Source organism: Arachis ipaensis, chromosome B02 (assembly GCF_000816755.2).
Source record: "Arachis ipaensis cultivar K30076 chromosome B02, Araip1.1, whole genome shotgun sequence".
In the NCBI taxonomy this organism is placed as follows: Eukaryota; Viridiplantae; Streptophyta; class Magnoliopsida; order Fabales; family Fabaceae; genus Arachis; species Arachis ipaensis.
In genome coordinates this window covers 86,791,623-86,805,004 of record NC_029786.2, presented here as the reverse complement: position 1 = coordinate 86,805,004, position 13,382 = coordinate 86,791,623, and the positions used below count along the sequence as shown (strand labels likewise).

The following is a 13,382-nucleotide window of genomic DNA, read 5'->3' as shown; positions in this document are numbered from 1 at the left end:
TTAAATTATTCTTGTATTTTGAATATTTTGTAAAATTTCTAAATTACTCGTGTATATTTTACTTTAATCTTAGCCATATGTTTCTTATTTTATACATACCGATATTATCTAACACGTATACTCTCTTACCAATCACTCACACATGTACCCCACGTTCGTTTATCACTTACTGGGCCACGTTCACTCTTTTCTCACTACTCTTTTATGGAAAAACGCACACCACACATACGCAATATATATCACGAAGAAAAGAGAAAGAAAACAAAGAAGGGATGAGAGCTCAAGAGAGGGATCGAGAGAAGAGAGAAAGGAGAGGGAGAGTATTAAACTACTCTTCCACTTTAACCCTTGACATAAACAAAGAAGTCTCATGTCGGTCCATAAATTCAACCCAACAAAATATATAAATTCAGTTACAATTTCAGCCTATATATTTAGCTTTATCTTTTTAATTTTTTCAATCAAGAAATACATAACACAACTTTCTTTATCTTTGCGTACTCTTTAAGTTTTATTATAGTATCAGAACTCGATTTTGAGCTCTGCTGACATCCATGAATAAATCAACCAATTAAGATCCTAAAACTCATTCATCCTCTTTCCACAATGAATAATCATTCTTCCAGTAACGTCGTCATTATCCCATTGCCTCCCTACTCTGTCCTAAGTGAAGGAGAAAAGACACACCAATAACATCATCAGGAGCCTCTTTTGGACCTTTTGTCAGCCGAACACTCTTCTCTCATGGCGCTTATAAGAAAGGTTGAAACTCATCCTCCAAATTGTAAAACCAGAAATAACCACTCTTCTAATAAAGAAACCCGTCCTTCAAATCAACTTGGACTTTTGCTAAGTTCTACTACTCATTATCTTTGTTCTTTCAATACTTTTTCTATTGTTAATAATTTTTTAAATTGAAATTTATTTTTGAACACTTGAATCATTGCTTCTGGTGCCACAGATCACATTGCATTAAATTTATCTTGATTCATTTCTTACACACAAATTTCTCTTATTATTGTTCATTTACTAAATAGTTCTCAAATTACTGTTCCTTATAAAGGTATTATTCAATTTTCATCATCCTTAGTTCTTCGTGATATTCTTTATTTACCTTATTTCAATTTTAATATTATCTCCATCTCAAAAATTACTTTCGCACTCAAATATGTACTCACTTTTTCATCTTCTTTTTGCACTCTACAAGCCAACAATTTGGAAACGATTGATTTGAGTAGAATGAGAGAGGGATTATATGTCCTTGAACCCAATTTTGATAAAAATCCATCCACTACACATTCCATAATTCCATCCAATCCCCACCCCATTACATCTTTAAATATTTGGCATTTTCATTTAGAGCATCATTCTAGACAAAGATTCAATCATTTACATAAATATTTTTCTTTTATTTTTATGTATCATGATGATGCTTGTGACATTTGTTATTTTTCTAAGCAAAATAAACTTTAATTTTCTCAAAATTTTAACAAAACTAATGCAAGTTTTGATTTATTAAATTTTGATATTTGGGATCCATTTCAATAAAATTCTATTCATAATCGTAAATATTTTTTTACTATTGTTGATGATTTTAGTCGCTTTATATGGGTTATTTTATTAAAATAAAAAAGAGAAGTGTAAAATCATGTAAAGAATTTTATTACTTTAGTTGAAACACAATTCAACTCTAAAGTCAAAGTTGTCCGTTCTGATAATGGACCAGAATTCATTTTACATTATTTTTATGCTTCAAAGGCCATTATTCATTAACGTTGTTGTATTGAAACTCCTCAACAAAATGGAATGATAGAACGCAAGCATAAACATATTTTGAATATAGCCCGTGCTCTTATATTTTAATCTAATATACCATAATCTTTTTGGTCTTATGAGGTTAAACGTGCTATTTATTTGCTTAATAGAGTTCTATCATCTGCAATTATTTTTAAAATACCATTTGAGGTTTTATTTAATCATCCACCAAATTATCATGACCTTAAATGTTTTGGATATTTATGTTTTGTTTCTACCTTAATGGTAAATAGATCAGAATTTGATCCAAGAGCTAAATAGATTGTGTTTATTGGTTTTTAACATGGTTTTAAAGGATATATTGTTTATATTTTAGAAGATAAAAGAATTGAGATTTTTAGAAATGTAATCTTTTATGAAATGATCTTGCCCTTAGTCACCAAAAACGTCTAATTTCATACATCCAATCCAACATTGCCAAATATGTCTTCTCAAAAACAAGATTTAGTTAGTCTTCCAGTTGGACCCTCACCCATACCCATTAACCCACTTCTATCTAATTCTTTCTTTTCTCTAACAACCTCTCATTCTTCCTCACCGTCGTGTCCTAACCAACTTGAACCCATGACCACTGATTCTATTTCAAGTCATACACCCTCCCTTCCTTCCGCAATAGACACTAGTCCACCATCATCTATTCTTCCCACGTCACCTTCTTTATCACCTAAGCAACCCTTTCTTTGTTATTCCGACCAACCTCACTGACCTCTAGCATATCTCTCTGATTACTTGTGTAATTCTTCTCTCACATCCACAAATCTCTCTCCCTCAAAGTGTTGGTTTCCTCTATCTTCAGTCACTTTTTCTTCTCTTTCATCTTTTCATCATAAATTTTTTTTATCTCTACATTCTGATGTTGAGCCAAAGCCTTTTAAGGATGCTAATCAACACTCTTGCTAATCAACACTCTAATTGGCATAGTGCTATGAAAGATGAGCTGAATGCTCTTGAGTTGAACGAAATTTGGCGTCATGTTGATTGTCCTGCCAGCGCTAAGATGGTTGGCTGTAAACAGGTCTATTGCATCAGACGCAAGCTTGATGGTTCAGTTGATCGATATAAGGCATGTCTTGTGGATAAATGATTCACTCAGATTGAATGTGTTGATTTTTTGAAAACCTTCTCCCCCGTTGTCAAGCCTGCTACCATCAGATTGGTTTTGGCATTGGCCTCTATGAAACATTGGCCTATACATCAGTTGGATGTCAATAATGCTTTCTTACATGTGGATATTTCTGAAGATGTTTATGTGACTCTGCCACCTGGGTTTATATCTCCTCGACCAAATAATGTTGCAAGATGCTGAAGTCATTGTATGGTTTACGACAATCTAGTCGTATGTGGTATGACAAATTTTCTCATCTTTTGCTATCTCATGGATATCAGCAGATCTTATTTGATTATAGTCTATTTATTAAATTCACCGGTGCTCAAATTTTTATCCTTCTAGTATGTGTTGACGACATTATTCTCACTGGTAATTCCATTTTTGAACTTACTACCATTAAGTCTATTTTGAATCAACACTTTCGAATTAAAGACTTGGACCCATTAAAATACTTTTTGGGTATTGAGGTTGCTCAATCTGCTTATCTCAGAGAAAATGTTGTCTTGATTTTTTGGAGAATTCTGATTTATTAAGTGCTAAATCTGCCTTTATTCCAATGGATAGTGCCACAAGATATCAAGACAATAGTCCCTTGTTATTTGGCCCTTTTGTTTATCGCCGTTTGGTTAGGCATCTTATCTATCTCACCATTACCCGGCCAGACATCATGTATGCCACTCAACAATTAAATCAATTTATAAAATCTCCTACTGACTCTCTCATCTTCAAGCTGCCAAGCATGTGTTACAATATTTAAAAACTAGCTCCGGTAAAGGACTTTTTTTTCCCAAGAGAATAAAAAATTTAGCTTCTCGCCTTTAGTGACTCTAATTGGGCCGGATATCCTGACACTCGGCAATCTTTAACATGCTATTATTTTTTCTTGTGCAGCTCTTTAATCTCTTGAAAGAGCAAGAAACAAACCACCGTTGTTACTCATCCACTGAAGCAGAATATCGTGCACTTGCCAACACAACTTGTGAACTTCAATGGATATTAAATGTGTTATAATTTTTACTCATCTCTCCTATCCGCTCACCAGTTTTATATTGTGATAATCAAAGTGCCATTCATATTACTGCTAATCCGATTTTACATGAACGGACCAAACATTTAGAGATTGATTGTCACTTGGTTCGACAGAAAGCTCAAGTTGGAGTGATGAAACTTCTCCCCATTTCCTCTTCTGGGCAGCTAGCTGACATCTTCACTAAGCCTTTGTCTCCTTAACCCTTCCATCTTAATCTCAGTAAGCTTGATGTTCTTGACATCTTTTATCCTCCAGCTTGCAGGGACGTATTAAATTACTCTTCCACCTTAGCCCATGATAACAACAAAGTAGTCTCACATCGGCCTATAAATTTAGTCCAACAAAATATATAAATTCAGTTACAATTTCAGCCTATATATTTAGCTTTACCTTTATAATTTTTCAATTAAGAAATACATAACACAACCTTCTTTATCTTTGCATACTCTTTAAGTTTTATTAGAGAGGATGGCACCGGCAGGGTTGGGAGCTGCTGTTGCTATAACACCCTAATTAGCCTAAGCTTTACCTCGCGTCGTAAATCAAAGGTTAATTAGAGATTACGATAGTTCTAAGCTCATACGTATAATATATAGAAAGAATTATTACAATCTAGAAGCCTGATGAAGGATATAGCTCAAAAACAGAATTTACACACAAAACGTACTAACTTAAAGCACAAGATATAGATATAGTATACCAAAATATCATAGTATAATATTATAAGGATCTAGCCACAGCTTACGGAGTTTAAGCCGGCTAGCCATATATACAGACTATATAGAAAATAGACAGTAAAAACAGCTTATACAAGTTTTGTTCTCTCAATACATGCCCCTAGGCTAAAACAAAATACAAAAGTGAGAGATGTATAGCAAAATAAATCAAAAAGACTCAAAAGGTATCCGGATCCTCCGCTTCTGTCACCATCCAAGCAACTCATCGAGGTGGGTTACAACCTGCATCTGAAAAACACAACAGAAATATGGTATGAGAACCGGAGGTTCTCAGTATGGTAACGGTACCCAGTGATGTAGGATATAAGACCCCGGGACGCCAAAGGCAATCCTAGACTTCATATCCATCACAAGATTTAACTTAAGCATACTAAAACAATAAAGCATAATAGTATAAATCTTAACATAAATAAACCGGATAATCTATCTTAGGGGATTTCTACTCTAACCAAACACCGCTGTCCCACAGCCTTTATCAACTTATCCTCCATGCGATCCCATCATCACCGCCTTCTGAACCTCCTCAATCTCAGTATAAAACACAATTAATTACAATGCAAGTAAAGTACAAGTAGAAGCATATAAGGCAAGTAATTCAAGTAAGCAAATAGGCATGTTATTCAATTATGCATACAATTGCAAGTCGGCAAAGCAAACAAACAGATAGAAAATACACATGATGAATGCCTGCCCTATTGGCTGTGATATCATGATGCGTGAGCATCTTTCCTATCTTTTCCTAGTGAATTTGCATCTAACTTGTTGAGTTTAATTAAGAATTAATTATATTTTAGCCACTATAGATGCTATTTTAAGTTTTGTGCAATTTTATTCATTTTAGGTAGCATTCAGATGGATTTGATGAAATTTCTGCAGAGAAAGAGAAGAAACCAAGGAGATGACCAGCGAATACCGACGCGGACGCATGGCTCACGCGACCGCGCGGAATGGAGGAAATCGCAATGACGCGATCGCGTGTCTGACGCGAACGCGCGGACTGAAATCTGCACAAATGACGCGAACGCGTGGACGACGCAGACGCGTCACATGAGCGATCTGCAGAATTGACAGAAAACGCTGGGGGGCGATTTCTGGGCTGTTTTGACCCAGTTCTTAGCCCAGAAATCACAAATTAGAAGCTGCAGAAGGGACAAATCAAGTGGTCCCCACCCATCAGCTGAAGACTTGTTAATTAATTCGAATTTAAATTCAAATCTTATTTTAGGAAAATATATTATTTTAATTTTAATTTTATAAATTTGATTTTTAAATTATTAGGATTAGTTATAAAAGGGATCCCAATAGGGTAGTTCTAGAACAACATTTTTAGATCACAACATTATTCCTATTTACAATTTACATTCCGTATTCCATAACATTCTACCATGAGCAACTAATCCTCAATTGTTAAGGTTAGGAGCTCTGTCTATTGTATGGATTGATAATATTATTTTTCTATTTTAATTCATGTTTTGATTTATATTTCAATAATTGTTTTCGTTCTTTATTTTATGAATTTGGGTGGAACGGAAGTATGACCCATGTTCTATTTGAGTTCTTGTAAAACTTGGAAAAGCTCTTTACTTGAACAATAGCTTGAAAACATATTATCCTGAATTTCTAATTGTTTGTATTTAACGGGATACGTGACATATAATCCCTTTATTTTTGGACAATTAGGATTCTTGTGGCATATAAACTGGAATTTGATCATCACCCTCTAATTGGAATCAATTGACCAAGGAATTGGCAGTTGATGAATTTTAGAGGAGACTAGGAAGGTCTAAGGAATTAGGGTCTAGTCACAAATAGTTTGCCATGAATTAAATCTTACATGATTAAAATTAGTTAATAAGAAAAGTCAATCAAAAAAATAGAGAACTCTGAAGCCTTAACTATTTCCTCATATATATTTCACAGCTCATTTACTGCTTGTTTTCTAAAATTCTTGAATTTAATGTTAATGCTTTTGAACTTCCAAACATTATTTTCTACTTGTCTAACTAATCCTATCAAACACTATTGTTGCTTAATCCATCAATCCTCGTGGGATCGACCCTTACTCACGTAAGGTATTACTTGGTACGACCCGGTGCACTTGCCGGTAAGTTAGTGGGTTATAAATTTCGCACCATATCACATTGTCGGTTCAACTGCCAACCCGACACATCTTCATGGAGATGTTGCCCTTTGGAATCATCATTGGGAACCCCCGAGATATAGTGCTCGGATTACTGTCCAGGGTTTTGCACCTGCACGCTCTATAGATCCGAAGGGATGCGAGCGGGATACTCTTGCCTCAGACCTCACATCTCAACGTAAGTGGGATTAACCACCATCCTTACGCCGCCGCTGCTACCTCGATAGGCGGGATTAACCACCGTCCATGCCGGGCGCATAGCGTCTCATAATCTCAGTACGAATCAGTACTTCAGTGGTTTTTCAGAAAATATTTTTAGTATACATGGATCCATCATCTCATTCAGAGTCTTCGACTCATCTCAACCACCGTAAATTAACATTTCAGTTCCGAACTCAATAGTTCCTCATTTCTCATCTCATATATCAATCATCCTTCACATACCATCAAACCATCCTCAGTACACCCGAGACCTGGTCCTCCGTTCTCTAATTTTTCATAAAAATCATCAACTAAAACCCTTAGATTATTTCCCATGTTCTCATACCAAAAATTAAGCCCAAAAGTCTCAAAATGGTGTCATAGAAGCTTACAATCTGGTTAGGAAGGTGAAATAGTTGAAAACAAAGTTAAATTTGAGAAACAAGGCATGTGCGTCCTCACAGGGGTGTGCGTGCGCACGCCCAGGAGGATTTTTAAAAGTGTGCGTACGCATAGAGGTATGCGTACGCATAGGTACCAAAATTCATAATGCCTGTTCACTCACACAACCTGTGCTAGCGCCCTCAACAGGCTGGCCTTCCCAACGTGTGCATGCGCATAGGGCTGTGCGTACGCACATGTTGTAATTTCTTATTGGTGTGTGCACGCACAAGCTGTGCTAGCGCTGCAACCAGGGAGCCTTCCCCTACGTGTGTGAATGCACAGGTCTGTGCGTGTGCACAGTCAGGGTTGTGCGTGCGCACAAGGCTGTGCGTGCGCACATACCAGAAATCATAAAATTCTGTAACTTAGCAGAATTTCAGATTTTTACACCAATCTTTGAATGATCATAACTCCCTCTAAAAAATTCCAAATTTTACAAACTTTATATTGATTTGAAGGGTTTTCAATAAGCTTTAATGTCCAACAAATTTCAACCAATTTTGAAAACTGGGGCAAAAGTTATGACCAGACAAAGTTCACCAAAAATCCACATTTACCAAATTTCACAATTTCCACAATTGCTTATAAAACACAACCAAAACTATACCAAACCATTTCAAACTCCATTTTCATCAAATCTACCTTTTGTATCATATTACACCAATCATACCACATTTTCCTTCACATTTCATTATTCTCAACCTCAATTATCACATATACAACATATCCACCAATCATCATTATCTCACTATCAATTCTCATCATCAACTCAACCATGATTCATATTCATAATCAACAATACTCATTCATCCAAATCCATCATATCTCAACTTCATCATTTAACCACAATAATAACATCAATTCATTATACATCATCAACACAAACAATCATCAACAACATATAATTTCCAAACTTATCATATGAGTCACTACCTTAAGTGTCCATGAATATTATATACTACATAGAGAAAACCGAAATTATACTTTGGCCAATTCTGAATATGTCCTTAATCCAAAATTGAGCACACAATAATAGCCAACAAGCTTTCCAACACAATCCAAGATTCCAATGTAACTCCAACAAGCACCAAACTCACAACAATCAAGCTATATATGCATAAACCATCACAAATCAACCTAGGGCTCATAAAAATTGAAATTTCACAAGGGTTCAAGAGTAACTCACCTTATCTAACAGTTTTGGAAGCCAAAACCACAAGCAATCAAGTGCTAGAGTGTACCTAAACACCCAAAACACAAGATTTCACTCAAAACCAAACCCTAAAACTCGAATTTGTCAAGAACACGAAAACTGGGCAGGGAAACTCGAAAAACTTACCACAATACTTAGATAGATGTGACGGGCTCAGCAAGAACTTCGCGTAGCCGCTAACGGCACGCGAATCGGAGCACCGTAGCTCGAGATATCGTGGATTGAAGTGAAGAGTGAATAGTGTTTCTCTCTTCTCCTTTTCCTCTTCTCTTCTGCTGAGTGTGTGTTAATGAGGTGAAGGGTTCATTAAATGAACCTTTATATATGTTGGGCTTGGGCTCGGTCTAACCCGTTAGCGTTTTTAGCCCGTTTGGCACAACTTTAGGCCAAACCTTTAAAATTAATGTCCGATTTCGACTTCTAATATTTTTCTATAGTTTTTGACAGTTTTCACTTTTTCTCGCGCAGTACCGGGCAGGCTTGAACCGGTTTAACTGCTGGTTCGCAGTTTTTTACGGTTTTTCGCAGAAAATACCTTTTTCTGACTCAGAAAGACCTACTGAGTCCAAAAATCACATTTAAATCCTCAAATTCTCATTCTAACTTTTTGGATTCTAATTTGGGCAATATTAATTACTTAATTAAGTGGTTGATTAGTTGCGATTCTTACAGTTGCCATCGTTGTTGCAAGGCAGAGAGAGAGATGATCAACAGAGAATGGGAGAGATAGAGAGGGAGACCACGAGGTAGAAGAGGGAGGAAGTGCTACCCTCATTGCCACCAAGCATCGCCACCACCAAAGGCTCTATCATCACCGTCGATTCTGCCTGGACCGCCCTGCCGGAATCACGAATCGAGGTAGAGGAGGAAGCCATCTTCCCTGTTGCTGTTGTAGTCATCTGTGCTACTGCTGCTGCTTCTTCGTTCCCTTATTCCTTCCTAATTATTGTAAGACGTTCTTGTTCTGAACCCTCACTGCTATCTTGTGCTGGTTTAACGTTTTTTTATTCTACCACCATTATATTAGCCTTGCTCTTGTTCTATTGTAATTTAGTATCTGCTCTACCCTTGGATTTCCAAAATTGTTTCTTCTATCTAATTTGAATTCATCATTTTTGCTTGCTGTCTTGGCCATCTCGTGTTGCTGCTGCTCTATCAAAGTCGTTGTGAATGCTGTTGACGTTGGTTGATAAAGGATGATGGAGCTGCTGCATTTAAGGTGTAGTCCAACCAGTCATCACGCTACAATTCCATCTCTGACTTCTTTTAGTTGTAACATCGAGGTAGGGGATACGTTTTAAAGTTTAATGGTTTTAATTTTAGATTGCCTACAAAGTTAATTGAATAAAGACAAATAAGTTTAGTTGTTGTGAGTAATTAATTGAAAAGATTGATGTTGATTTGTGGCTGAGAATGTGATTAGATTTGATGATTTTATGACATTGGTTGATTATGTGTGAATTGTGAATTATCTAATGACTACTTGCTGGAAATTTTGAGCTTTAATGGATTATATTAAATCGTTAGATGTTGAACTGGTTAATTGATGCATCATAACTGCTGTTGAATTGACTTGTGACTGATTGGAATTGACCTTGAAGGTTATTGATGGATTGGGATTTAAAATGCTAAACCGTTTCCTTGAAAGTCTGATTTTCTGAAATAAGTGTAGTAAATCAATAGTGAACAAAATTGTATGGGATTAAATGTTGAGTAAACTAGAATAAATGTAGTTGTTATGTTTAATTTTGTGAGGTTTGTATTACTTGAAGAATTAGTTATGAATTTTCGAAGTTAGACTGCGAAATCTGATTTTCAGTATTACTTTTAAATGTGGTCAACAACTTTGAAAGACTATAACTAATTCTATGATGATCGAAATTGTGTAGAACAATGTCTGAGTTAAACTTGGGAATATATTATATATGGAGTTGGACTGAAAAAGTTGAAGCCTTTTAGTTAAGTATACAATTTATGGTGAATTTTTGAAATTTGGTCATTAAATCTATCTTCTGCAGAACTTTTGAGCCATGCAGCAACTTGTGTAACATCCTTACTTTTAACACCTCATGATCGTACTAATAGTTCAGGTGTTATTTACCTTTAATCCGTTAATTTAATATTATGGTTATTTAATATTGAGCCTTCGCGAATATAAACTGAATCCTAGTTATGAAAACGAAAAGTCTTTATGTTAATCCACTTAATCACATAATTATATTCACACAATAATAAATACATAAACTTAATTAGAACTTCTTTAATATAGATTCTGCCCCTCTAAAACCTCAAAATGACAATTGACGAGGGGTGAAGTCTTAACTAACCAACAAACAGAAAATACAATGTATATACAAAGCTTGTAGGTTGGTCGTAGCTTTGGGTCAAAACTTCCTGAACCTGCCACTAAAAAATAAATTCTGTAGGGGGTGAGAACATCGTCCTCGAAAGGGTTCTTAGTAGAGGGTTTAAGAATTGTTATAAGAAGATACGTATAAAGAGAAGAATTGATTTCAAGGCAGTGATTATCGTTCCTCCTATGAACCTTTTAAAAATCAACAGCTAATCATCCAAAACTTTTCAAAGAAACAATATTGAATTTTTTAGAAAATCCAAAACCTTTCTTTTCTTGTAAGAGAATCTTAATCAGTTTCCTAGACTGTATGAATGACCAACCAACAAGCTTTATATATACATTGTATTTTCTGTTTGTTGGTTAGTTAAGACTTCACCCCTCGTCAATTGTCATTTTGAGATTTTAGAGGGGCATGATTTGTATTAAAGAATTTCTAATTAAGTTTATGTATTTATTATTGTGTGAATATAATTATGTGATTAAGTGGATTAACATAAAATCTTTTCTTTTTCGTAACTAGGATTCTGTTTATATTCGCGAAGGCTCAATATTAATTAACCATAATATTAAATTAACAGAGTAAAGGTAAGTAACGCCTGAGCTTTTAGTACGATCATGAGGTTCTAAAAATAAGGGTGTTACATTATGGTATCAGAGCAGTTTGTTCCTGTTAGAACCTTGGGAATGGACTGACTATGCTTCACTGCATACTCTGAGTGTCCGTCATGCAGTACGACTTGTCCTAGTGACGAGAGTTTATGTTTCATATGCATGCCTATCTATTGATTAACGCTGTTAGCTTACCATTGCATACCTCATGGTATTAAGTCTGGCTAACTTAATACTAATGACTTATGTATATGGGAACACTAACGGGTTATCATAGACGAAATGGAAGTAATAGGTAACACGAATTACAAGGTTTTGGAGAACGTTAAAAATTAAGTTCTAGAGGTTAGTTCCGTTTCGACGTATGATCTTTATTCGGGCTTAGCATTATCTCTTTCTTTATCTATTGCATTGGAATTTCTTATTCCTGATCTCTTTCTTGCCAACCTTATCTTATCATTCGTGCATGTCTTTGTTTGATTCTGTATCTGGTTGTTGTTTAAATCTTTTGAAATATTTATCCTTACCTCACAAACGCTATGCTCCTTGCTCTGAACTCAGATTTTTTTTTCAGTGCAATTACCATTTCTTGTAATTTCCTTCTTGAGTTCTTGTTTCATACTCTCTTTGAGAAAAATTTTGATTCAATTCTTTTCTTACTTGACTGCATCCATAACCCTTCTTTAAATTTTGATAGAATTATTTATAATTCAACATATACTTTTTTACGTAAACTTTGAAACTTAATTATATAGTTTAATCTTGATTATTAGTAATATCCTATTTATCTTGTATTGATTTATAGGAAAACTTCAGAATTTTTTCTTTAAATAAAATATGATTTTCTTTTACTCTTACTATAATTTTATGCCTACTTTTATCTAATTATATACTTGGGTATCCTCCAAGATTCTTAAAGGAAATATTTTTCCCTTAGTACCAAATAAGCCTTAATTTACAAACCTAACATGATTTATTTTAACTTGAAATTAATTTAGCATAACATATCATTTATACTTTGTTTAGTTCTTTTGAGAAATGTTGGATTTATATATTCTTCCTTTTGAGAGGATAAACCAATTCCCTCTAATTTAATTTGAAGTTGTTTTAAGTTGATGTACTAATTTTTCTATTATTGTTCATATCAAAATCCTTTATTTAAAATTCTTTCTTAAGATTTTAGTTCTACTCCCCTTCTGAGTATTCTTCCAATTTTTGCAAATACCGTCTGTGCCGTTTCTTCTTCTCTTCTCAAGTTTAGTATTCCTTATATATTAGTTCTTAGGGACGCAATTTGTGAGTGCAAAAAGTGAAACTGATAAGTGTACGAAGTTACAAGGAGTCGTAGGGTTTTGAGGCAATGAGAAGAGGTGATTATGTTTTGTGAAAAATTCTGACCAAACATTGAGCCTACTTGATTTTTGATTTTAACATTTAGTTTGTGTCAAGTTATTTTATCAACTTCTGCATCGCCTTGTATATTCTCTTCCATATCCACGAGATATGATTTCCTTGCTTTTTTTGACATGTTCAAAAGAGGATGTGAATATAAACTTTTTCTTCCATCTTATATCAATTTTCAAGGACAAAAATTTTTGTAAGGTGGATAGAATGTAGCATCCCGTATTTTTGAAAATCTAAATATAAATAAATTGTGATTTTATCTTATTAAGTTTAAACTTTATAATTTTAGAAATTATTATATTAAAAATAATTAAATAGATTCGAA

The 13,382-nt window shown here is 34.6% G+C and overlaps 1 protein-coding gene across 1 annotated transcript in view; it reads left to right on the top strand.

Annotated features, from left to right (window-relative positions):
- LOC107625599 (NADPH-dependent aldo-keto reductase, chloroplastic) overlaps positions 1-12,482 on the top strand; it is an 18,145-nt gene extending 5,663 nt beyond the window's left edge. The window contains exon 9 of the mRNA XM_021116093.1: positions 12,427-12,482. The gene's annotated coding sequence lies outside the window, so the exon portion shown is untranslated. The remainder of the gene's footprint in view (positions 1-12,426) is intronic.